This window comes from Triticum aestivum, chromosome 3B (assembly GCF_018294505.1).
Source record: "Triticum aestivum cultivar Chinese Spring chromosome 3B, IWGSC CS RefSeq v2.1, whole genome shotgun sequence".
In the NCBI taxonomy this organism is placed as follows: Eukaryota; Viridiplantae; Streptophyta; class Magnoliopsida; order Poales; family Poaceae; genus Triticum; species Triticum aestivum.
This window is the reverse complement of record NC_057801.1, coordinates 844,630,362-844,642,815: the sequence shown is the minus strand read 5'-3', so window position 1 is coordinate 844,642,815 and position 12,454 is coordinate 844,630,362. Positions and strand designations below refer to the sequence as shown.

General features: G+C 49.1%; 1 pseudogene; it reads right to left on the bottom strand.

The window, feature by feature from the left end:
- Positions 1-9,609: 9,609 nt before the first annotated feature.
- On the bottom strand, positions 9,610-11,677 carry LOC123068119 (glycine-rich RNA-binding protein 2, mitochondrial-like; annotated as a pseudogene).
- Between the last annotated feature and the right edge of the window lie 777 nt (positions 11,678-12,454).

The following is a 12,454-nucleotide window of genomic DNA, read 5'->3' as shown; positions in this document are numbered from 1 at the left end:
GCCCAACATGTGGTCCCTGTAGGTGAGCTTCGGTAGGACTCGCAACAGGCGGCACATAGCTGCGCCCATCGATGGAATGCTGCGAACTGATTTTAGAAACTTCCACACGGTTGTGTTTTCTCTACAGTTATTCATCCTTTTATGTTTTTTCCGTTGTTACTTCTAGTTTTATTTTTTTTATTTTTTTATTTCATTGTTTTTTATTTTTTTACTTTTATTTAATTTCGTTATTTTATCATTTCACATAGTCGGAGTTTTTGAGAAAAACATGGTGTACATTTCATTTATATAGCTTGAATATTTTTACATAAAGGTTGAACATTTTTTAATATCGGTGAACATTTTTCTGAATACATGTTTGAACATTTGCCAAATTTAGATTGTACATTTTTTATATGCGCAGTAAATGTTTCGTGTAACACATTAAACATTTTTCCATGAAAATTTATGTAAATGTGCAAAATTTGTAAAGTGCTTGAACACTATTTTTAGTGTCACAGACTTATTTTTTTGAATTGTACAAAACATTTTTTCTAAATTACACGAACATTGTTTTGACATTATAAAAAATATTTTCTTAAAGCATGAAGAACATATTTTTTTAATGCGGGAACATTTTCTAAAATGTCACCATACTTTTTTGTTTCTAGCACTGCGGTGGTTTTTTTGGGGGGTTTTGGTGTTTCTGGGTTTCCAACTTTTTGGGGATTTTTTTGTTTTCCACTTTTTTTCAATTTTTGTCCGTCATAGCTTGGATGTGTTGTGTGAAGCACATGTGTAGTTATACAGCACCATAGACCACTACAAAATGCAGAAATATCTCCTTCTCATATAACATCTAGTACAATTAATACTTACAGTGCGACCTATATCAATTTTTCGCTTACAGTGCAGTTATACAACACCATAGCCCACTAGAAAATGAATGTAATCACGTATCTGCCAGATGCCGTTCAGTTATTCCCCCCGCTATCAATTAATGTCATATACCGACAGATGGTTCCCTCTTTCTTTTCACAAACACACATCCAAGACAAGGCAAAGCACAGACCCAGTGAAAAGAGGGCAAAAAGCAAGGCAAAGCTATTCTAACCTAGCTAAAAACTTTTGGGGGGCAACTGCAGATGGTTCCTTTTTAATATAATGTTTATGCCAAATGGAGCCCAATAATGTGTCCCTCGGATAAAGGTCTCGTGCCTACGATGGATCATGTTCGCTTCCTATTCAGCCACTCATGTGTTGTTGCAGTTTGTTCAGAATGAAGACAAAGTTCTGCAGTGAAGTGGATGACAGGATTATTGTAATCTGCACTGATGATACAAGGTACATGCATGCTTCACGAGTTAGTCAGTTTGAAGCACATGTTAATTCACATTGGGACCATGATTTTCGGTCGAAAAAAGTTTGCTAAAACTTATCAACATGTGATCTAGTTTGAAAGATATCAATGCGAGAAATGCAATGGTGAGAACGGTTTGTAATTTGGATGCCCAGTTAACAAGATATTTTATTTAAACGGGTCGAAAAAAGCACAAACAAATCATCCATCCCTCCTGCGTGGGTGGGAAGAAAATTCCACCAAAACTGGCGTACATTGTCATCAGAGGATATGGAAGTGACATTTGCAAGAGGTACTCCTTAACTACTGATTTAAACTAGTGATATAGGACCTAGACGCACCCGAAAACAGGACAATTCCTGCGGCTTGGAACATCTGGAAAAAACAGAAACGTGTGCTTTTTTTTCATGCCATCCCTGCTGATATTAGGGACTGGATTAGAATATTCCTGCAGATATTGAAATTCTGAAGTTGAGGGTCACTCAGGAGCTTGCTAACTCGCTGAGCACTTCTGCCAACTTTATTGCAATTTAGATTCTGTCTTCTACCACTTGTAGAGTACACTGATTGTTACTAACCTAATGTTGTAAATATCTCCTGCTGCTCCTTTAGTTCTTACAGTAGTTATACAGCACCGTGACCTGCTAGAAAAATGAATGCCATCTCGTATAATCATTCCAGCTATTTCCCCATTTATCAATTAATGCCATATACCCACGAGAGGGTCCCCTTTTTTCCCTCAAACACGCATCCAAGACAGAGCAAAGCACAAACCCAGCAAAAACCCGAAACAAAACAGCAAAAGGCAAGGCAAAGTTATTCTTGTTAGATAAACAGCAACTAGCTTTACTGAGGGCCATTGGCCAGTACATATACAGATCTAGTAAAGTGCAGAAAAGCCCCTTATATAATGGGGATGTACACAAGTAACTATACACATCTAACACCCCCCCCCCCCCCCCTCAAACTCATGGTGGATCAACAACACTGAGTTTGGAGAGAAAAAAGGTATGCTGCCCTCGAGTTTGTGCCTTCGTGAAGAAGTCAGCCAACTGTAACTCAGAGGGCACATAGTGAAGAGCAAGAGTCTGATCCTGGACAGCAGCACGCACAAAGTGGGCATCCACGCCGATGTGCTTGGTGAGCTCATGCTTCACCGGATCACGCGCAATACTAATAGCACCGGTACTATCTGACAGTAGGGGAATCGAGGTAGTAGCAGACACACCAAAATCCTCAAGTAACCACCGTAACCAGATCACCTCAGCCGTCAACATAGCCATGGCATGCAACTCAGCCTCTGTACTCGAGCGAGAAACTGCAGTCTGTTTCTTTGTCTTCCAGGCAATAAGAGAGCCTCCAAGAAAAACACAGTAAGCAGACAGCGAGCGTCGATCAGAGGGATCACTAGCCCAGGTAGCATCAGAGTAGGCCTGGAGCTCAAGAGCGCTGGAGCGGGGAAAGAAAAGGCGCTGAGAGATCGTGCCACGAAGATATCGTAGAACACGAAGGAGGTGACTATAGTGGACAGAGGTGGGGGCTGAAACGAACTGACTCGGGATGTGGACAGGATAGGAGATGTCAGGACGCGTAACAGCAAGATAGACAAGGCTGCCAACAAGGTGACGATAGCGAGTGGGATCAGGAAGAGGGTCACCATCAAAGGCACGAAGCTGAACGTTGAGCTCCATAGGAGTCACAACGGTGCGCTCATCACCAAGAGCAGCGCGAGCAAGAAGATCCTGAATATATTTTTTTTGGGAGATGTAGAAGCCATCAGAGGTCGAGGAGATCTCAATCCCAAGAAAATATCGAAGAGGACCAAGATCACTCATGAGGAACTGGTCTCGAAGACGAGCCTTAACAAAGGCAATGTACTCAGAGTCGTCACCCGTGATGATCATGTCATCAACATAGAGAAGGAGAAGATTCCGACCCCGAGGAGACGTGTGGACAAACAACGCTGGATCATGATCACTGGGCAAGAAACCAGCGGCAGTCACCACAGAGGCAAAACGCTCAAACCAGGCGCGAGGGGCCTGTTTGAGACCATAGAGAGAGCGACGACGTCGACAGACCATGCTATCGGGAGCATAGTACCCCGGTGGTGGCTGCATATAAACCTCCTCACGTAACTCGCCATTGAGGAAAGCGTTCTGAACATCAAGTTGAGAGATAGACCACTGACGAACAGAAGCTACAGCAAGGAGAGTGCGAATAGTGGTCATGTGGGCCACAGGAGCGAATGTCTCATCATAATCACGTCCCTGCTCCTGCTGGAAACCACGAGCCACAAGACGAGCTTTGTAACGCTCAAGAGAACCATCGGAGCGAGTCTTGACCTTGTAGACCCACTTGCAGGTGATAGGACGAACGCCAGAAGGGGGGGAACCAGATCCCAAGTGCCAGAGCGCTCAAGAGCCACAAGCTCTTCGGCCATCGCAAGTTGCCATTCAGACTGAGTCATGGCAGTCCGATAGGAGGTGGGCTCAGCAAGAACGGAGAGACCGTACCGATCGGGAGAGTAGCGATCAGGCGGAGGGCGAGGCCGAGCATGGAGGTTGTGAACCGGGGTAGGCGCGAAGAGAGGTGCACCAGAGGTGGAAGGCGCGTCAGACACGGGAGGGGAAGCATCCTCAGTACGAGGACGGCGAGTATAGTAAAGAGGAAACGGTGATAGAGAGTGATGAACCGGAGATGAAGGCGGAGAGGTGGAGGAGGAGGAGGGGCAAGATGGGTTCGGTGGTGAAGGAGAAGGAGGGAGAGGTGCATGAGGAGGAGGTGAAACATGGGGCACATAGCCGGGTGTATCGGGAAGAAGGAGAAAAGAAAGGTCATCCACAGAGAAGCTCGAGGAAGAAGGACGTGGGTAGTAAGAACGAGACTCATCAAAGGTCACATCACGCGAGATGCGCAAGCGGCGACCAACAGGGTCCCAACAGCGATAGCCCTTGTGCTCATCACTGTAGCCAAGGAAAACGCACTCAACCGACTGAGCAGTCAGTTTGGTGCGTTCTCGCGGGGCAAGAAGGACATAGCACACACATCCAAACATACGAAGAGCTGAGTAGTTAGGAGATTGACCAGTGAGACACTCCATAGGAATACCACCCTGCAGAGCAGTCGATGGCTGAATGTTGATGAGATAGGTGGATGCAGAAATAGTCTCAGCCCAAAAATGAGGTGGAAGAGAAGCGGCAATCATCAGCGCACGAGCCGTCTCAAGCAGATGACGATGCTTACGTTCAGCAACGCCATTTTAAGCATGAGCACCAGGGCATGAGAACTGGGTAAGAGTACCCTGTTCTGCAAGAAAACCGTGCAACAGCTGGGAGATATACTCACCAGCGGAGTCAGCACGAAGGGTGCGAATGGGCGTGGAAAACTGGGTGTGAACCATGGCAGAAAATCGTTTGTATATAGAGAGGACCTCGCGACGAGATTTCATAAAATAGAGCCAAGTGTAACGAGAGAAATCATCAATAGACAAAACATAGTAGCGATGACCACCTTTCGAATCAAAGGGAGCTGGACCCCAGACATCAGAATGAACTAAGTCAAAAGGATGCTGAGATACAGACTCGCTAGTAGGATAAGGTAGTTGGGTCTGTTTGCCAAGTCTGCAACCATTGCAATGTAAGGAAACATCTCCAGATACAAACCCGAAGAGGCCCTTACGAACTAAAAAAGACAAGCGAGAACCACAGATGTGACCAACGCGATGATGCCACTGCTGGAAGGACGCAGACAAAGAGGCAGCAAGAGCATGAGAGCTGGCATATGAGGCAGCAGCGGAAGGAGCACGAAGCCAGTCAACTTCCCAAAGGCCCTCAGACTCACGGCGCCGAGGGCCAGCTCCAACCAGAGCCTGAGTGCGGCAATCCTGAATAGAACAAGAGTCGGCATCAAGAATGACACGACAACCAGAATCGGTAAGTTGGGCAGCGAAAAAAATATTCATGGTAAGACGTGGAACATGAGACACACTAGGAACCGAAAAGAACAGAGTAGAGAGGATGCCTCGACTAGTAACAGGAAGAGGTGTGCCATCGGCAGTGAGAACATTAAGAGGAAAGTCAAGAGGTTGAAGAGAAGATAAAGCAAAAGAATCAGAAGACATATGAAAAGAAGCTCCAGAATCCAGAACCCACGAGGATGTACCTGACTGAGTAGGCTCCAACAGTGGCTGAGTGGGGGTGGCTGTCACAGCGGCAACGGAACCCGTCGAGGAAGAACCAGATGAAGCTAACATGCGCTTGAGTCGCATAATATCCTAGTTAGTGAGCGACGAAGTCGAGGAAGGCGCACGAGCCCCACTGGAAGAAGAGCGCTTCAAGTCTCTGTGCTTCTTGTGACAATCTGACTCTGGGTGACCTGGCCTGTTGCAGTAGCCACAGAAAGTGTGCGAGCGCGACCGACCCTCTCCTGAAGGAGGGTAACCCGCCCCCCTTGAGGGTGTGGGCAGAAGTGGTGGAGCAGAAGACACGGGAGCACGGGCAGCAAGAACAGTAGGAACCACAAGCAGACCAGCAGACTGGAGGCGTGTCTCCTCAGCACGAAGCTCTGCAAGCACCTCCGAAATAGGAACACGACCACGAGCGAGCAAGTGAGCACGGCGAGGCTCAAACTCAGACCAGAGGCGAGATAAGAACTCATGAACCCTCTGAAAATCCAAGTCAGACCTCGTAGTCTGGCAACAACGGCAAGTGCCACAAACAACTGTCCGCAGTGAGTCAAGCTGACGCCAGATGGCAGAGCATTGAGAGTAGAACTCATCAACGAAGAGCATGCTCCTGACGCACTACAGAGAGGTATAGAGCGTCGCCAGAGGGCTGATAGCGCTGACAAAGATAGGACCACATCTCTGCAACAGTGCCGAAGCCCATGAACTCCGAAGCAAACTGAGGGAGAACACTCGCAGTGAGAACAGCAGCAGCCCGAGCATCATCATTGCACCACTGAGTGTAAGCAGACAGATCATCCCGGTAGGCAGAAAGAGCATGAGAATAGGCGGAGACCTGCTGATCATAAGCATTGACTGCAGCAGCATCAAGAGCCTTGGCTGCATCCCGATCAGCCTGAGAAGCATCAGCAGTAAGCACCGGCGGTACCGGCGGAATAGGAGCCACTGGAGCAATAGGGCATGGCGGACACGAGACCTCGCCAGAGAGAACACCCCACAGCAGAAGTCCGCGCATGTGGATACGCATGAAACCCACGAACTCAGCATAATTGGTGCCATCAAAGATCACCGATCACCGAGGAACAGCCACATATCCAGACGAAGACATGCTGATTTGCTTCTTCTGCCTTTCTCCGGATTTTTTTTGGAACTCAGGAGGCCCGAACGGAATCCGGACTAGGGAGGCCCGAACTGCTCACGAGGAGGAAGTCAACGAGCGGGGGTCGGGAGCGACGCAAACCTCACGAGGCGAGGCACAGCGGGTCCGAGTTGCGTGGCCCGTCCGCGTGCAGGCGAGGAAAGCCGGACCAGCGGCTCGAACAACCAGCGGCCGCGCGCGCTCGCGCCCTGCACGTAGGGAAGCAGTTGCTTCCGCGGCGGGAGCAGCAGCAGGCGCCCCGAGCGAAGCCGCCAAGCGGAGCAGAGAAGGGGCAAGGGGCGGCCCGGTAGGGCAGCGGAGCCAGCGAGGAGGACCGGGGCGTCCGGATCCGCGGCGAGGAGAGCCGGGACGGACGGATCCGCGGCGAGGAGAGCCGAATCTGAGAGTGGATGGGTCGGGAGAAGAGCTAGCACGGAGTTGCAGCGTGCGGGAGAGAGGGGAACCTAACATCTGATACCATGTTGGATAAACAGCAACTAGCTTTACTGAGGGCCATTGGCCAGTACATATACAGATCTGGTAAAGTGCAGAAAAGCCCCTTATATAATGGGGATGTGGGAACAAACCGGGAACCCTCCCCCGCTCCCCTCCCTAGGGTTCCCTCCCCGCCGCCGCCGGCGACCCCGCTACCTCCCCCGCCGCCGCCGGCCGCCGGGCGCACGCCTCCCGGCCCGCCCCGCTCCACCTCCCCCTCTCCCTTTCCCCCTCTCCTCCCCTCCCCTCCCCTCCCCCCCCCACCGTCACCGGCGCGCTCCGTCGGGCAAAGCCCGGCGGGCGAGGCAGCGGCTGGGCCCTCCTTCCCCGTCCGCTTGTGGGCGCCGGCGCGGGACGGCCCCTTCGAGCGACGGTGCTGGACGCCCGCGGGATCCGGCGGCGTGACGTCGGTCTCGCGGGGCGGCGGGGCGGCCTGCTGTGGCGGCGCTCCGGCGTTCCTCGGGCTGCGCGCTGCAGGGCGGCTGTGGTGCTCCCGTCTTGGGAGGTGGCGCGCGATCGGTCTCGGGCCGGATCCGTCCGGATCTGGCTTTGGGGGCCGGCCGGTGGCGCCTGGCTCCGGTGGTGCGTGCTCGGCGGCTCCGGCGCTTGGAGCCCGCCGGGCGACGCAGGTAGGGCAGCGGCCGGGCGTGGCTGCTGCTCCGGCCGTGGGCGGCGACATGGGTAGGTCTCTGTGGCCTACAGGTGTCGTGGCGGCTTCACGGTGTCTCGACGGATCTGTCCACGGCAACGGCCGGCTCCTCCGGCGTCGGTTTGTCTGCGTTCGGGCCGTCTCGTCCTTCACCCCATCTCCTTGTCGCCCGGGCGTTACTCCCATCAAAGGGCTAGTCCTTTCCCAGCTGCGATCCACCGCTCGTCTCGCGCCTGATGCCGCAGGACAGAGCTCGTCTCGCGCACGATGCGACAGGACCAAGCTCGTCTCGCGCATGATGCAGCAGGACTGGGCTTGTCTCGCGCACGATGCAGCAGGACCAAGCTCGTCTCGCGGCCGATGCAGCAGGACCGAGCTCGTCTCGCGCACGATGCTGCAGGACCAAGCTCATCTCGCGCTTGGGGTAGCAGGATGGGTCGGTGGATGCCGATTCTGGCCGACCTATTGGGTCTCGACGCTGGGGGGTTGCCCAGGGGCGCGAAAGGTGGGACCTTTCCGCTCGTCTCTTTCGTTGGGGTGCGCCGGGTCACGGGTGAGATGGTGTCGAGGTCTTGGATGATGGGGCGGCGGCCCTGGTGGTGGTGGTGGCGCGGTGCTCTTGGACAAAGCCCGCACCTTGGTGCTGCCCGCTCATCATGGCCGTGTGGGCGGCGTGGTTGCCGGGGTGTGGCGTTCGGTGGCGGTGAATGTTGGCCGAGGTGAAAACCTGCTCTATCTTCGGACGGACCGGCGGCGGCAATGATCGCTCCCTTCTTGAAGGCGTCGTCGCGGCTCTCATTGCCCGTCATGCGGCTCCGGGGGAAACTCTGATCCTTGGATCGGGCGGTGGCGGCGCTCCGGCGTCGTTTCCTTCCTGAAGGCGCCGCCTTGGAACGCATGGTTCGTCATATGTAGCTTCATATCTTCGGGGCGGTAGTGGTAGGAGTAGTGTTGCTGCGCTCAGCGCCTTTGTATCCCGTCCTGGGTGTGTGCGTGTGTTGCGGTGGCGTAGCGTGTGGTTGTACTGGATGCTTGTAGGTTGTTGCTTTATATATAAAGCGGGGCGAAAGCCTTTTTTGGTATAATGGGGATGTACACAAGTAACTATACACATCTAACAATTCTAACCTTTGGGGGCAACTACAGATGGTTCCCTTTGTGAAAGAATGCTTATGCCAAATGGAGCCCCGTATGTGTCCCTCGGATAAAGGCCTCATGCCTATGATGGATCATGTTAGCTTCCAACTCAGCCACTCAGGTCTAGTTGCAGTTTGTTCAGAATGAAGAAAAGCTTCTGCGGTGTATGACATAACATACATGCATTTCAGTGAATAGCTGAGATTAGTCAAGCATCGTATCCTGTTGTCAACAGCTTTCATTGCCCATATCTGAGTATTTTGTATTTTACTAACCAGTACCTATTACGTACTCCCTCCGTAGTGTAAAAAACACTCTTATATTATGGGATAGAGGGAGTACATCTTTTCTGGCTGAATGACTTCTGGATTCGGTTATGGATTCAGACATTTGGAGGAAAAATAACTACGGTATAAGAATTTAAATAGATACTACTTTCTCCGTCCGGAAATACTTGTCGGAGAAATGGATGTATGTAGACGCATTTTAATTCTAGATACATCCATTTTTATCTATTTCTCCGACAAGTATTTTCGGACGGACGGAGGGAGTACCTCTTTGCAAGTAGTAATTAATTCGGAATTCTGACGTGTTGTGGAGAGTGCTACGATCTCAGGTTTAGTGTGTTTTTTTCTTTAATGGAGGAAATCAGACAAGAATCAGCATAAGGAGGTGACAGCCTGCCAAAAGTAAAAGTGCCGCTAATTAGGGCACTCAGCGTCAGCATGGTTCTCAACAATTCTAAGTAATATGCAGTGGTGCAAATATGGCATCATTATTGTACAGGAATCCTTATGCTACTTACTCCCTCCGTCCCAAAATAAGTGACTCGATGTACTAATTTTGGGACAGAGGGAGTACATTGTAAAGGGCCTAGAAAATTCAGATGCAGCTTGATGAATGACTGTCTGGCGGCTTGTCATTTCCTTGAGTGTGTGAAGTAGTAGTCTTGTGTTATACCTGCACTCGTTGAGTTACAGCTCATATAAATTTAAAGCTTTGAAAGAAGTAGTGCAGATAAATCAGGAACTCCTTTTCCAGCTCCCTTGTGTTATATGTTTGGCTCATTGATCTAAATATGAGATGCTTCATGCTGAATCATGTGCGTTTGAAGAAATGCAACTCTCATGTTGGTCAAATTTGCCAAACTAAGCTCAAATTTACAAGTGTCCTTTAAGTAAAATTGCCAAAAAAAAAATAGCTCCAATTTACAAACTCCTTCCCACACCCGATAGTTACGATATGTCTGCCAACCTTTGCTGCAACATTATACACTTCTGGATGATATTTCTGCATTATAACAGAAGCGAACGCAAGTTCTCAGGTTTTAAGATCAGGGGCATGAATTGTTTCCAAAACCAGCGTTAATGTTGATCTAAAACAAAAGGAATCGAATTAATTATGTGTCTTAATGAAAGAGAATTCACCACCGATTAGGTGTTGCTCTGTTCTTTTCAGTTAGCAATAGGCAGAATGCTACAGCCAATGCCAAGTTAAACGATCATTCAAATGTACAGAGTGCATGCATGTCCAGAGCAGGGCTCCATCGACATTACAGATTCTGGGCACAACAAACACTTCATTTCCCATGTAAACCCAACACTGTAACATGCAATAAAATTGATTTTCTAACCCAACACTTTTCCTAGACCATGGCTAATGTTGACCTCAAATAAAAAATAAGGTCGATGAATGAATTTTGTGTCTTGGTATAACAGAATTAGCTGTCAGGCGTTCTTCTGTGATTTAAGTTATCAATAATCACAATGCTACAGGCAATGTAAAGCTAAACAAATCAGACCACCGGTCTATTTGAAGTTGGTCATAAGACTGAACTTAAAATATATACTGGTGATTATGTAAATATACAGAGTACATGTGCCTTACAGTGAAACAGTTACAGATTCCGGATAGGCACCTTACTCATCTGCAGCAACAGAAACAGCAGCAGATTGTCCGCTGTTTGCATAATCCACCCGTATTTTCTTTCCATCAAGCACCTGAAACAAGAGAGCATATCATCCTGTGAGAACATGGCTTCTTCTGCTGTACCAACAGACCAACCGAGCACATTTTATTTTTACCTCGTCACTCATCTTCTCCAACGCCGCGGCTGCTTCAGTTTCTGAAGAGAACTTGACCAAGACGTACCCTTTGGATCTCCCCGTGACAGGATGGCATATTACTTTCACTGTAAGGCACATTGGCCAATCAGAGGACAATCCCCTAGTCCACACAAATCACAGGTACAACCGCATAAAGATTCAGAACAGATAAATTTGTACCTTGGATAACATCGCCATGCTGAGAGAAGGCGTCCTTGAGAGCAACTTAATTCGAGTTGTAGGACAGACCTGAAAAACTCAGTGGAAGAAACAGCAGGGCATCAGAACATCCTCAACCACTCATAAGTCAGCACATTTCTCGGATAGCTCAATGTCCTTTATCTTTCGCAAATACGCAGGACGTGCTCATTGTTAACTAACAGGGTTGTTCCAAGCATGAATCCCCTCTTCCTAAGCAGATTCTCAAATTGGCATCAGCTCAACATAGGAGAGATTGGGGTGCAACCACCAAACGAATTGACTAGGAACTGAACACCAGAGGAGAATGAAATGTACAAATCATACCTCCGACGAACAACTTGGAGCCTGAGGAGAAAGTGGCGCCCCGATCCAGCAGCTTGCCCAGAGGAACCCTGGCATGTAGCTCAGCCTTGCTTGCCCAATTGAGCATCTCCTATGCTACGACCCTAGAAATTTTCCCCAAATTGGTAGACCTCTCTGATCCCCTTCCCCCAAATCAGATCACTCGCTACACAAAAATTTCACGATTCGCGCCCTGCTAAATCAAGCAATTCCAAGATTGCCCCTCAAGAACGGCTAATCAAGTGAAACTGCCTGAAACATTCGTTTCAAAAAAAAAGCTGAAACATTGCAGCAAGAGAAGATCGTTCACATGGGCATCAAGATCAAGAACAAGCAAAAGGATCAACATAACAAGACATCCAAACGAAAGATACACACGACGGAGATTGGAATTGGCTATTCGATCAAGTTTTTCAGCTTCAATTCAGCAATGATTCAAGATCAATCGAAACTACAGATTACTACCAGTTTGGACTCCAAAGATACATACAGGATCCATCCACCCCTTTCTCTTTTCTCTCTCTCTCTCTCTCTCAGATATTATAGAACTAATAAGCTACACGACGGGGCCCTATCTACTCCTCGGCGGCATGGACAGTTATATATAAATATAATTGTTTCAGGCTAAAGACATGTAAATGATACTTCTAAATTCTAATTAGTTTAAGAATTTCACCAAAGTTCAGAAAGACGTGACAGATCATCTTCGAAACAGTTTCCTCAAAGCTGGCTGGCTGCGTTTAGATCAGCATGCCATTCTAGATGAGAAGTGGAGCATGTACAAGACGAATCATGCTGCACTAGGTTTATTAACTAAATAACTATTGGGGGCAAAATCAAAGCTACTTATCGCATGGCCATTTTG